Below are 13,069 nucleotides of genomic sequence, written 5' to 3' on the forward strand. Positions count from 1 at the left end.
GAGTGAACGCAGAGGTCATTGACAAAGACTTCCAACTCCTTGCAAAGCATGTCTTTAAATATGGTGCACATGAGACGTTGGAAGGAGGTAGGGGCATTAGTCAACCCGAAGGGCATGACTATGTAAGCAAAGATGCCCCCACTATCGGCAGGATGCACTTGCACCTAATTGTATCCTGAGAAGCCATCTAGGAAACTGTAGGCCTCCTTGCCCACCACTCTTTCAAGCATGTGCTCAGTGTATGGCAATGGATAATTCTCCCTTTTAGTAGCAGTGTTCACCTTCTTGTAATTGACACACACTCTAATTCTTCCATTTTTTTTCATCACGATGACTATGGGTGATACCCAGTCCATGTGCTCAATTTTGTAAATGAATCCCTCTCTCATCAACTTATCAATCTCTTCCTTGATAGCATGAGCATGCTTTGGATTCATTGGGTACGATCGCTGCTTCACGGCACTGCATTTGGTGTAATGGGTATATTATGAGTCACTACACTCGGGTCTACCCCTTTAAGCTCTTCCAAGGACTAAGCGAATCGTCTACATACTCTCATAGGAGAGCGACAACACTCGTTTCCTCTTCCTCAGTCAAGTCATCGGTAATGAAGGCGAGTCGAGGTGTCTCCCCTTCCTGGGCTAAGTTCACCTCCTTGACCCTGTCTGGTCCCTCGATCGATTCCCTTGTTTGCCCTTGCCATTTGGCACCCAATAGGATCACTACCCTATCTCCTTTCTTGAATTTCTTAAATCTTTTAGGGAGGTCCCACGGTTTTCATTGTTCATCTGTTCGTGTGTCCTTGGGTTATTTCGCCCTTTCCTACTTCAATCGTCTGCTCTCAGGTGGACGAGTAGGTCCCTGTTGGTGTGTTGGATGGCCTAGGTATTTCTGGGTCACTAACTGAACTTACCTTCGACTCAGGGTCAAACTTGCCGTCTTTGCTAGAAGAGGGGGTCTCCCCTCTGGTGGTTGCAATTCAGATGGTGATTCTGCCCTAAGCACTAGTGTTGCTCCTAGTTGAGCTAGGCCTGCTTGCTCAATGTCTATGGCTCCTACGTGTTCTAATCAAGCGTGATCACAATCTGTGCGCATGATTCCTCGCTCTATCCTATAGCCACTCTTCTTTTGTGGCTTGCAGTCTACCCTTATTTGTTCTATTTCATGTCCCTCAGTGTCGTATTCTACCGTGTCCATCTCACCCTTACTTCCATCACTGAAGGATTGGCAGTCTTCATACTCGTCATCAGAGTCCTCTGCATCAGACTACTCATCGTCTCCTAGGGCCTCGTATATCTCTTGTCATTGATCAAGGACTAGGGCCCAGTTGTACATAAGGTTCAAGTCATGCACCCTGGTCCAGTGCCACTTGGATTCGCCTAAGAGATCTTGGAGTGGTTTGAAGTTTGCTGTTGAATTGTCAATTAGCTTGTCCGTTAAGTATTCCAGAGTCTCTTGGAGTTCTCTCTTGTTGCTTGGCACTTGGAAGGTGACGGGCTTAGGTCTCCCAAGAAGGGTTCCTTCCATCATGCAAACTAGTACAGAGGGCGCGCCGTCAAGCATGCCCATCATCTTGATGGCTTGCTCATACGCCTCTTGATCCAAGAACAGCAGGTCGACTGTAGCAAGGACATGCATTCAATATCGCTCATCCTCTGGGCATGGGATATACTTGGTCAAGGGCCCATAAGACTTCTTGACTTGAGCGTCACCCTTGAGCATCGTGGAGATGGCATCCAAGTCGACTGGTGAGGTCTTCCAAGTGTCCATCTCTACCCTCACAGCTTCCGTTCTGTTGCCTAAGAAGATCAAGCCGTTACCCCAATCTTTGATAACTCTGGCATTGCACATCCAAAGTCCGCCTAATAGGATATCATAGTCCACCCCCTTCATGACTATAAAATCGACAAAGAACTGGACACCTGCGATTTTCACTGGCCAGTTTTTAAGTACCCCGAATGGCTTCACTCTCATGCCGTTTGCTAATGTGACATTAAACCGAGGGGTCTCGACAGGTGGGTTTCCCTAGGTCTATAGTATCGCGTGGCTCAGCATGCTAAGCCCAGCTCCCGTGTCTATGATTCCCTTTCTGGTTGTGTCACGGCTAGGACTGGTAACACTACATGCATCTCCGTGCCTTCCCACAAAGCATTAACGTGCAAGAATTTTGGCACAAAGTGTAGTGTTAGACTAGGTATTTGTGTTTCTCCATCATGATCGCGTAGATCCGCAGCTTGTTCTCATGACCCCTCAACCCACTGCTTCAGTTCTTGTCATAGGGTGGGATGTTGCTTAAGCAGGTCTCCCAGGCTTAATGTCATAGGGGTGGTCACTAGAATGGTAAGGAGGCTATCAACTACTCGTCTCTCTCCTAAACCGGATTGTCCTGGCCAACAGTCGTGACTAATTTGTGGGCCTGTAGCATCAACGCTTGGCCTAAGGGGTGCTTCCTGCGGCGCGGTTGCATCTCTTGACTTTGGTCGAGGGGGTGAGACCACCATGCTTATGCTAGGGAAATCAACAATCTCATTCTCTAGGATGGGCTCAACATCTCTTAAGTGCTCTTGGGCATCTTTCACCCAATCCTTCACTTTCTCTATGGCCTTGAGTTGGCGCTTCGGATGCGGGTATTCCCCTACCTTGGCACTTTCCTTTTCGGCCGTCCTGGGGGCTAAAGTTTCTACCTCTGCATCCGTGACCTTCTTTCTGATAGGCAGAGTTGTAGCATTCTCAGTTTTAAGTGCGATCTTAGCCTCCGACCTCTTCTTCCTTTGCCTACAGCTCTTCTTTCCTATCGAAGTTGCATCGAGGTTGTTGGGTCCAGATAGTGATGTGCCGGCCTGCTTCGTCTGGGCATGAGTCATGACCCGCAACAACAAGGTGGGTGTGGCCTCCCCATCAAGATTCTCGACACCAAATAGCCCCAATGGAACAGATGGTATGTTGGCTGAACTTGTAGAAGGTTTCCACTTTGGACAATCGACAAAGAGATGGGTGATTCCACACTCAATGCACCTTAGGTCAACTTTGTCTCTATTATGCTGCTCCCTCTCGGGGTAACGTGATGAGACATGACCCGGGTGACCACAATTCCAACAGATGATTAGATCCTGCATCTGCTCTCCTAGGCCTCTACCTCATCCTCTCCCCAATGCCATCACTGGTACTTGTCAATAGTCCATAAGGACTGTGTTGCCCTCGTCGTGAGAGACATAAGGGTATAAGTAAGTCTCTTCCTCATTTGGCTCTTCCACGTAGTGGATTGGAGCATCACTCGGTGGATGGGTCACATAGGGACCATGCAGTCTAGGTATACTTGTAGGGTTTATATGCATCCTAGGGACAGCCGACTTAATGTCGTTATAGGTACAGGATGTCAAGATTGTGGGAGAGAAGGAAGGAGTCTCGCTTGAAGCTTTCTTGCTTGCACAATGGGGGAAGACACACAAGGGTGGAGGCTGAAAACAGTTTTCCTCTTCTTAGTTGTGTAAGCCAAAAGAACTCAAGTACAAAGAAATAGAAGAACCCTATATATGGGTCTCAAACCAAACTCAACTAACTAAGGTGGCATACTAACTGAGCCACGAACTAGAGTAGATAAGGATAGCTATCATGTAGCTATTATTCATGGGCGGTGTACCAACCGCGTCTGCAACTGACAAGTCGGTGACATAAATATACAACGGTCACCCTGGCGTATCACGAGTGGAGCTCGATATCTCAACACTCCCCCTCGAGCTCAATCCCAATTCCTGCACACCAAGCAGGTCTCTGAACTTGCGCAGCTTCTCTGCGCCCAATGCCTTCGTGAATATGTCAGCTACCTGATCCTCTGTGCTGACATAAACGAGATCAATAAGACCTAGTAAAACCCTCTCTCGCACATAGTGATAATGCACCTCAATGTGCTTTGTTCTAGCATGATAGACTGGGTTATTTGCCAAGTGTATACTACTCATGTTGTCACAATAAATGACAACTGGCCCATCTGTAGACTGATGCATATCATAAAGTAGCTTATGCAACCAAGCTACCTCACATGCAGCCATTGCTGCACCCCTGTACTCAGCCTCTGTGCTCGACAAGGCAACTGTAGGCTGTTTCTTGCTGCTCCAAGTGACTGCAGCACTCCCAAAAGAGAATACATATCCACTAGTAGATCGTCTATCAGAAATACTACCAGCCCAATCAGCATCAGTGTATCCATGCAACTGTATCTGAACCCCAGTCTCATAAAATAGTCCATACTGCAATGTCGACTTCACATACCTAAGTATGCGTCTAGCCGCATCCAAATGTGGTTTCCTTGGAGCCTGCATAAACTGACTTACCAATCCAACAGCATAGCTCAAATCTGGCCTGGTAATAGTCATATAAATCAAACTTCCTACTATGCGTCTGTACATAGTAGGGTCTTCTAGAAGCTCACCTGCATCTGTGCTCAGCTTCACATTTTGCTCCAAAGGAACTGAAATAGGCTTACAGCCTGTCATCCCATATTTGGACAGCATGTCCAATCCATACTGCCTCTGCAAGAGCTGTATCCCACTTGGTGATCTAATCACCTCAATGCCCAAGAAATAACGCAGCTCTCCCAAATCCTTCATCTCAAACTTCTGCTTCAATAGCATTTTCACATGAAGGATATCTTCATCACTGTCACCTGTCATAATCAAATCATCAACATAAATGACAAGTAGCATAATACCTTTCTCTGTTTTTCTCACATAAAGTGAGAAATCTGCCTTGGAAATCTGAAAGCCAATAGTGACAAGATACTGTCCTATCTTGTCAGACCATGCTCTAGGTGCTTGCTTCAAGCCATACAAGGCTTTCTTCAACCTGCAAACAAACTCAGGATGAACAGCATGCACATAACCTGGTGGCTGCTCCATATAGACCTCTTCTTGCAAATCACCATGCAAGAAGGCATTCTTTACATCCATCTGATGTAAAGACCATCCCTTTGATGCAGCCATAGCAATGACTGCTCTTACGGTTGCCATCCTTGCAACCGGACTAAATGTTTCTTCATAGTCAATGCCATATGTTTGTGCATACCCCTTGACTACTAATCTTGCCTTGTATCTGTTCACAGAACCATCAGCATTGTGCTTCACCTTATAAACCCACTTACAGCCAATTGCATTCTTACCTTTAGGCAAAGGTACTAACTCCCATGTAGCATTTGCTTCCAAGGCATCCATTTCTTCATCCATGGCTTTCTCCCATTTTTCTTTTCCCATGGCTTGCTCAAAAGATGTGGGTTCTGGTTCCTGTATCACTTTGACCATATATGCATAGTGAATGGCTGTAAATCCATCATATTTCAGCCTATCCACAGGATACCTAGCTCTTGTAGACCTGCGCAAAGTAGGTTCACTCCCAGGTGCTCTCAAAACATCCCTGGTCTTCCTTACTCCAGGTGTAACAATAGAAGGAATACCCAACTCATCATCAATGCTCTGTTCTGAGCCACTGGATTCACCATCCACATAAGAGTGACCTGCATTCACATCAAACATGGGCTGATCAACCTTCTCTTTTCCTTTTCGTGATACCTGCATACCACTATCTGCATTGCTTTGAGAAGATTCTCCTGATCTCAATCTGCCTGTCCATGGCGAAGAATGTGAACCACTGCTAGAGGACGCTCCAGGTCCACTAATATTTTGTGACTGCTGCTGTGAATTCTGTGTAGCATTACCATTTTGTGCATCTTCATCATCAATCACATTTACTGGTTTATACTAGCTACTCATCTCATCAAAAACAACATCTCTGCTCACTGTAAACTTATGAGTAGAAGGGTTATAGCATCTATACCCTTTTTGCTGTAGAGAGTAACCAATAAAGATGCACTTCTCAGCTTTTGGATCCAACTTGGATCTCAGCTCATCTGGCACATGTACATAGGCAATGCAACCAAAAATTTTCAAATGAGAAATATCTGGTTTCCTACCAGTATACCTCTCCTCTGGAGTCATTCCATGTATTGCTGCAGTGGGAGTCCTGTTCATTATGTAGACTGCTGTAGCAACTGCTTCAGCCCAATAAAAATCTGGCAAGTCTTTTTCATTGAGCATGGCACGAGATACCTCTCCAATATGCCTGTTTTTCCTTTCTGCAATTCCATTTTGTTGTGGGGTATAACTGCATGAATATTGCTGCTTTATGCCATGCTCCTGCAAGAACTTTGCAAACTCATTTGAGAGGTACTCTCCCCCTCCATTTGACCTTAGGCATTTTATCTGCAAGCCTGTTTCTTTTTCAACCATAGCTTTAAGAGTTTTGAAATGCCCAAAAACTTCACTTTTCTTTTTCATAAAATACACCCAAACTTTTCTACTATAGTCATCAATAAAACTGACAAAATAATGACAGCCTCCAAGAGATGCAGCTTTAGTTGTCCACACATCAGAGTGAATTAATTCCAATGGCTTCTCACTCTCTTGAACATGTCTAGCAAACCTGCAACAGTATTTTGGGCTTGCATTGATTTAAGTCGCTGTACATTAACATGACCAATGCGTTTATGCCAGATATCAATATCTGCAACTACACCGGTTTCATGTGCAAACATTGCTGCACTCAATTCAGACATGTCTGCATCCAACGTAAACATTCTGCCCTTCTTCTTTCCTTTTGCTATCAAGCGACCTTTATTTTTCATATCCTCAACAAAGCATCCATGAGGATTAAATCTGACCTGCAAGCCCTGCTCAACCATTTGACCGACAGAAACCAGATTCTTGGTGATATTCGGGACATGAAATACATCGGACAGGTATTTCTTTTTCCCATCCTGCATAGACAAGGGAATTTTTCCAATCTGCACAATAGGATGTGCAGTATCATCACCAGTCTCCACAAATCCTGGTTTTTCCATTTTCCTTGCATCCTCCATCCATTCTGCATGACCTGTCATGTGGTTTGATGCACCCGAGTCAACATACCATACATCATTGCTTTCTTCTGCACTTGTCACAGAATTGTTCATGTGCTGCACCATGAACAAATGCTCATTTTTGTCATCACCCTGTCTACTAGAAGATGCATAATTCCCTTGTTGCAGTTTTCCATTCATGATGTCATTCTGCTTTTTATAGCAGTCTTTAGCCATATGACCCATTTTACCACAGTAGTAGCATTCAACATTGCTGTTTGCATTTTGACCTCTTTGCCATCCACCACGACCTCTTTGGCTCCCCCTGCCTCTAGAGTTACCACGTCCTCCTCCATAGGACTGGTTTTCTTGAGTTTGCTGCATATTCTGATTTCTGCCACGGCCTCCATATCGGCCTGCTCTACCTCTGCCTCTACCTCTTCCAGCATTTGAGTAGAAGACAGCTTCTTTTGAAGTTTCTCCTGAAGAAGATGCACCACCATTTCTCTGTTCCTCAGAAATTAGAAGAGCAATCAACTCCTCAAAATCAGGAAATCTTTCACGAACTGAAATGGATGTCCGAAATTGTGCATAATCCTTTCCTAGACCATTCAAGGTCACAGAAACTAAATCATCATCTTCCACTGGTGACCCAATGGAAGCAAGTGCATCTGCAATCTTCTTCACCTTCATGTGGTAGTCGTTGATGCTCATACTTTCTCTTTGCACATTATGCAACTCTTGCTTGAGCTGCATTTTCCTGGCTTGCGTATTTGTGCTATACATTTTTGACAAAGTATCCCATGCCTCCTTTGGCGTACTTGCATCCTGAATATGCACAATCATAGAGTCTGAAATACTGATAGACAGCCAATACATAACTTTCCTGGCTCTCTCATGCCATGTTTTAAATGCCTGCATTTGTTGTTGATTGGGAACATCAGGAAGAACTGGTTCTTCTTCATTTCCTGCAACAAATTCCCAATATCCTTTTCCCATAAGGAAATTCGTCATTCTAAACTTCCATGCCTGGAAGTTGTTCTTGTCAAGCTTTTCAGTGATAATCTGTGAAAGAGAATCAGACGCCATTACAGAATACTGCAAGAAATTCTGTCACTGCAAAAAACACAGCTTCACCCTCACAAGGGCAAATCTGCAAAACTGGCGAAAGTGGTATTTGACCACACAGTCACTTCCTAGTGACGATTTTGCATAAACAGGAACCAAGGATGATTCTGAAACTCCCAATGTCTCTGCGCACAAGCATACGATGCAATTTCTACAGTAACTTTTCACCGACCTGTAGAACAGTGGTCGCACAGCATAAAACTGAGCCTTTTCCTGAGTGCGTGCAGAAAACTTCCGTCTGCAAAACAGGCCCCGAAATGGCCTCAAATCAAAAAAAGAAGGTCGCCGAGGGCTAAAGCCCTCACCCGCAACATATACTGCCCTCTTGCTTCACCGCGAAGGGCGTCTCAACCTGAGACAATGCACTCCTGCAATTTCCGGTTGTGCTACCTGCAGAGATCTGCTCCCAAAACAGAAAATGAAAGCAACACTGCTCCTCTTACCAGACCACCGCGAGCTTGGCTTGCTTTCTTGAGCTCCTTACCACGAACAAGGCTCTGATACCATGTCAAGATTGTGGGAGAGAAGGAAGGAGTCTCGCTTGAAGCTTTCTTGCTTGCACAATGGGGGAAGACACACAAGGGTGGAGGCTGAAAACAGTTTTCCTCTTCTTAGTTGTATAAGCCAAAAGAACTCAAGTACAAAGAAATAGAAGAACCCTATATATGGGTCTCAAACCAAACTCAACTAACTAAGGTGGCATACTAACTGAGCCACGAACTAGAGTAGATAAGGATAGCTATCATGTAGCTATTATTCATGGGCGGTGTACCAACCGCGTCTGCAACTGACAAGTCGGTGACATAAATATACAACGGTCACCCTGGCGTATCACGAGTGGAGCTCGATATCTCAACACAGGAAGGGCCAATGGGGCTCCCCTTCCGAAGAGTGGCTACGGCCTATTCGCTAGGTAAGACTGACCATATGATTGGAAGTACGGAAGTCTTTTGGGCAATCTGCAGTGCACGATGTCATGACCAAACCTGCCGTAGTTAGCACAAGGTCTCGACCGAGGGTCTTGACACTTGCTCAGTAAATGGTTTCTGCCACAATACACACATTGGACGTGTGGCCACATTGGTCATCTCCATAGGTCTTGCAGCTTGGCTATCTCCATCTTGACATCAACCAAGTCTTGGTTCGTCTCGGTGGCCTTCCCCTTATCTTGGGATGATGGGACTGGTCATTCACTAGAGGCTGATTCTCTTTCTGAAATTCGCTCACTAGAGGCAAGCTCGAGTTGGTTGCCAAAGCCTTATACAATTCCTCGTTTCGAATTCCACTGATGAATACAATTGAAACTGCTCTTTCAGTCGGTTGTTCGCCTGTAGGGATTCTCTTGAAGAGGCTCCTCATGTGAGTTACGTAATCACGAATGTCATCCTTCTCTTTCTTCTTGACATTCATCAGTCGTACTAGCAGATTGTCGGAGTATCCAGGATCGGAAAATCTCTTAATGAAGAGATTCTTGAGGCTATTGAAATTTTCTTGCTCTGTGGCGTCTAAGCTTGTATACCAAGTCCTTCCCTCGTCACCTAAGTAGAGCCCAAAATCAGGTCACTGAGTCTGTTGGCTTCGCAACTTGCTCGAACTACTCTACAAAACTGTATGGATTGTCGTGGGGTTGGTACTTGTTGAGCTGCTTTGCGACTATTGGGATTTTAGACTAGCTCTTAGAGCCTTGGGTTGCTCCTAATCCTTCCAGCAGTGAGGTCACCAATGCTGCGGCACTTTGCTCTGGGTTGTAGTGTTGTCTAGCAATCTCTTTATAAGAAGCTCGCTCAATGTTAAGTCTCCTTCTAGGGCTCTCTCATTATCCGTTCGGTTTCTGCCGGATAAGTTCAGCACTCGCTGCACCTCATGCAACTCCGTGCTTTGCCTTTGACTCCTAGCCTGCTGATCTCTATTGTATGCCGTGCAATGCCTTGTGGGCTAGCTTTCTCTCCTCTTCTAAGTCTGTGATGATAGCATCTACTATTCGACCACGATGCACATACTAGACGTGCGCATCGTAGATGCTGACTAGTTGCTAAATAGCCTCTAGAAAGATGCCTAAGTTGAGTTCCTCGTTAGACCTGTGGTCTGAGCTTTCTTCTGCCATAGTTGAGTTCTCGTGCTCCACCAAGCTATCAATCAAGTTGAGTAGGTTTGTCAAATCCACTTTGTTTGTGCCGCTTGCTTAGTCCTTGACTTATTAAATACAACTCTCAATTTATCTCCACTCAGTGTGTGTGTTCTTTCTAGTGCACTTGTGCTCAATCAGGCTTTCAATTTTTCTTAAGTGTGCTTCAAGTGTGGAAATTCAAGGTGAGTGAAACAAATAGTCTCTAAGCGTATTACGCACCCTCACTTCGTTTTGGGCCTAATAAGTCTTTGTTGATCAATTATTTGGTCGTCTTGATGGGATTTAGGGATTTTTTGTTACGTTGCCTTGCCCGTTTTTGGGTCCAATCAGGGTTTTATAGCTCAGTGGGTTGCCTCTAGGTCTCTAGGTTTCTAGGTCTCGCAACAGCCTACTCAAACTGCTAAGTAGCTGCGCCTTATAATTTTGTCTATTCCACGTGCCAGAATCAAGTTCTGAGCATCAGGAGGGCTTGAGACAGTTTGCACTGCTGAGCTCCAGCTAGGTCAAGTCAAATTTTTGACAAATTGAGGCAAATACACACTCTGCCCAAATGGTCTGAATTGCAGGCGCCGAGTGGGTGACTCGCATGGGCCGAATCGCACTAGTCCGAGTACAAAAGTTTTTCTCGGGCCGAGGTCCGAGTAGCATGACTAAGACGGGCCGAGTCAACTGTTGGGCTGAGGGCCAAGTTGGATCCTAGGCCAAGGGCTGAACTGGTAAATGGGGCCGAGAGTGGAGTATGGGCCGAGGGTGGGCCAATTAGGGCTTCTAGGTCCAGCCGGTCGAATGGTAGGGTCCAAGGGCCAAGTCTGGGACTCCGCCTAATGACGGCCGCTCGCACGAGCTGAATATGGTGCAACGAATGCAGTGCAATGATGATTTCGATCAAATCTCATGATTCAGGCAATCACTCCAAGCACAAACTTCCAAATCCCAACTAAGGCACCAAGGGAAGTGATTGGTATACCTGGGGTGAGCGGTAGGCTCTCCGATGATGAGATGGAATCGAATCTTTGCGGGGTTCTCTCTCTCTCTCTCTCTCTCTCTCTCTCTCTCTCTCTCTCTCTCTCTCTCTCTCTCTCTCTCTCTCTCTCTCTCTCTCTCTCTCTCTCTCTCTCTCTCTCTCTCTAACTGCAATGGTTGCAAATGAGCTCTCTCTTGGCCTCTTGGCTCTTAAACCCCCTCCCGGGTAGGGCTTTGATGCTCCCAATCACTCAATTGCCGACATTAAGCATCCCAAGCAGGCTTTTTGCCATTTTTTTGCATGATTTATGCCTTGTTTTGCAACAATAAACCCTACCCTTTCCCGGTTCGATTTCCTAATCCTATCCTACACTAAATGAAACAAGAATCAAAAGCAACAAATTGAAATGATTTCTCCATGTTTTCCAATCATCAAACTAACTAACTAACCCAAAATACTTACTTGTTTTGAAGATCAAAACACCCAACCTTCCTACCTATCTCAAGCTCCGTTTCGAGGATGAATCCCTTACTTCGATGCTCCATATGAGGCATGCAAGTGCTCAAGCTTGAATCCGTTTGTCCCAACAACAGAATCAAAATGTGGGATCTTTTGCTCAACTGCCAAGACCCATGGACCACTTATTGTTTCAAGCGTTCCAAGTGAGCTCTAATGGCTACCTCTCACATAGCCGACGCATCGTCGATCCTACGAGTGTAGTGAGCTTACCTTGATGCCAAAATGAGTTGCCTCCTCTCTCGCGCACTTTGATAGCTCTAGGATCCTAGATGCTAGCTCAAGCATCCTCAAGCCTCCTCCATCTCCAAGCTCCATCCACCATAGCCACGCGCGCAAGAGAAGAGAAGAGAAGAGAAGAAGAGAAGAGGAGATGGTGAAGAGCTTCACCCTCTTGATCCCTCACTCTCACACACTCACTTCCTCACACTCTCACACTCCCTCTCTCAAGAGCACACACAAGTAAGAAGAGGAGAAGAAGAGAAGAAGAGAATAGCTCTTGTTAGTAGCCACACACCAAAGAATGAGCTTCCATTCACTTTTTGAACTTTATATATACAAACCCTAAAACCCCATGGGCGCCCATCCCTTTTTACATGACTGGCCATTGTGGCAAGGTCCCTTTTTCTAATTCCCTCTTCTTGCTTCATGCCCTAAGCCTATACCCTTCTATTCTTTTACAAGTGGCATAGGAGGGAGTCTAGCGCTCTTTTACAAGAGTTTTTAGAGTTTTTGAGGCGCCTTTCATTTAAAATTATATTTTTGCCCTGGCTTAGCTTTAGAGGCCACCTGCATGTCTTTGCTCCTTTTCCATCTTCTTCCTGCTTTTTCATTCATTCTTTCCCCTTCTCGGCTTGGGCATTCTTCCGCCTTCTTGGCTTCTTGGCTTGGGGTTAACACACACACACTCTCTAGGGGCACATTAAGGATTGCTAAGGCTCATGGTCTCTCTCTCTCTCTCATGGTTTAAAGATAGTACATTGTGTCAAGAATTGCGTGGTGGGGGACTTGCTTGAGCTATTGTGCCAAACACACACTCTATACACAAGAGGAAGCTCACTCAAGAACACAAGAAGAGAGATGGAGGCCAAAACGTTTTCTTGCTGATTTTTTCTTCTTCTTTCACACACTATACAACATACACAAATTATAGATAAGATACAACATAAAGGAAAGTAGCCTTCTAAGTCAAACAGTGCATAACTGACTACACTAATCGACTGGTGTTATATCTTTGCCAGTCGTAAGTAGATGTAACAAACTAAATATAATAAGTGATAAGTCAGTGGCCATGTGAGTATCATAATGACCACAAACGTGCTAAGTGTAAACGTACAGACTTATCTAGCCAAGCGGTCCATCATCAATGTCCGCACGTGTTGAGTTCGCCATCTCAACACTCCCCCTCAAGCTCAACTCTATCTCTAAAACTCCAAGTAAGCTTTGG

The sequence above is a fragment of the Lygodium microphyllum genome, chromosome 25 (genome assembly GCF_053477565.2).
Source record: "Lygodium microphyllum isolate KBCC chromosome 25, Lygodium_microphyllum_v1.1.10, whole genome shotgun sequence".
Lineage (NCBI taxonomy): Eukaryota > Viridiplantae > Streptophyta > Polypodiopsida > Schizaeales > Lygodiaceae > Lygodium > Lygodium microphyllum.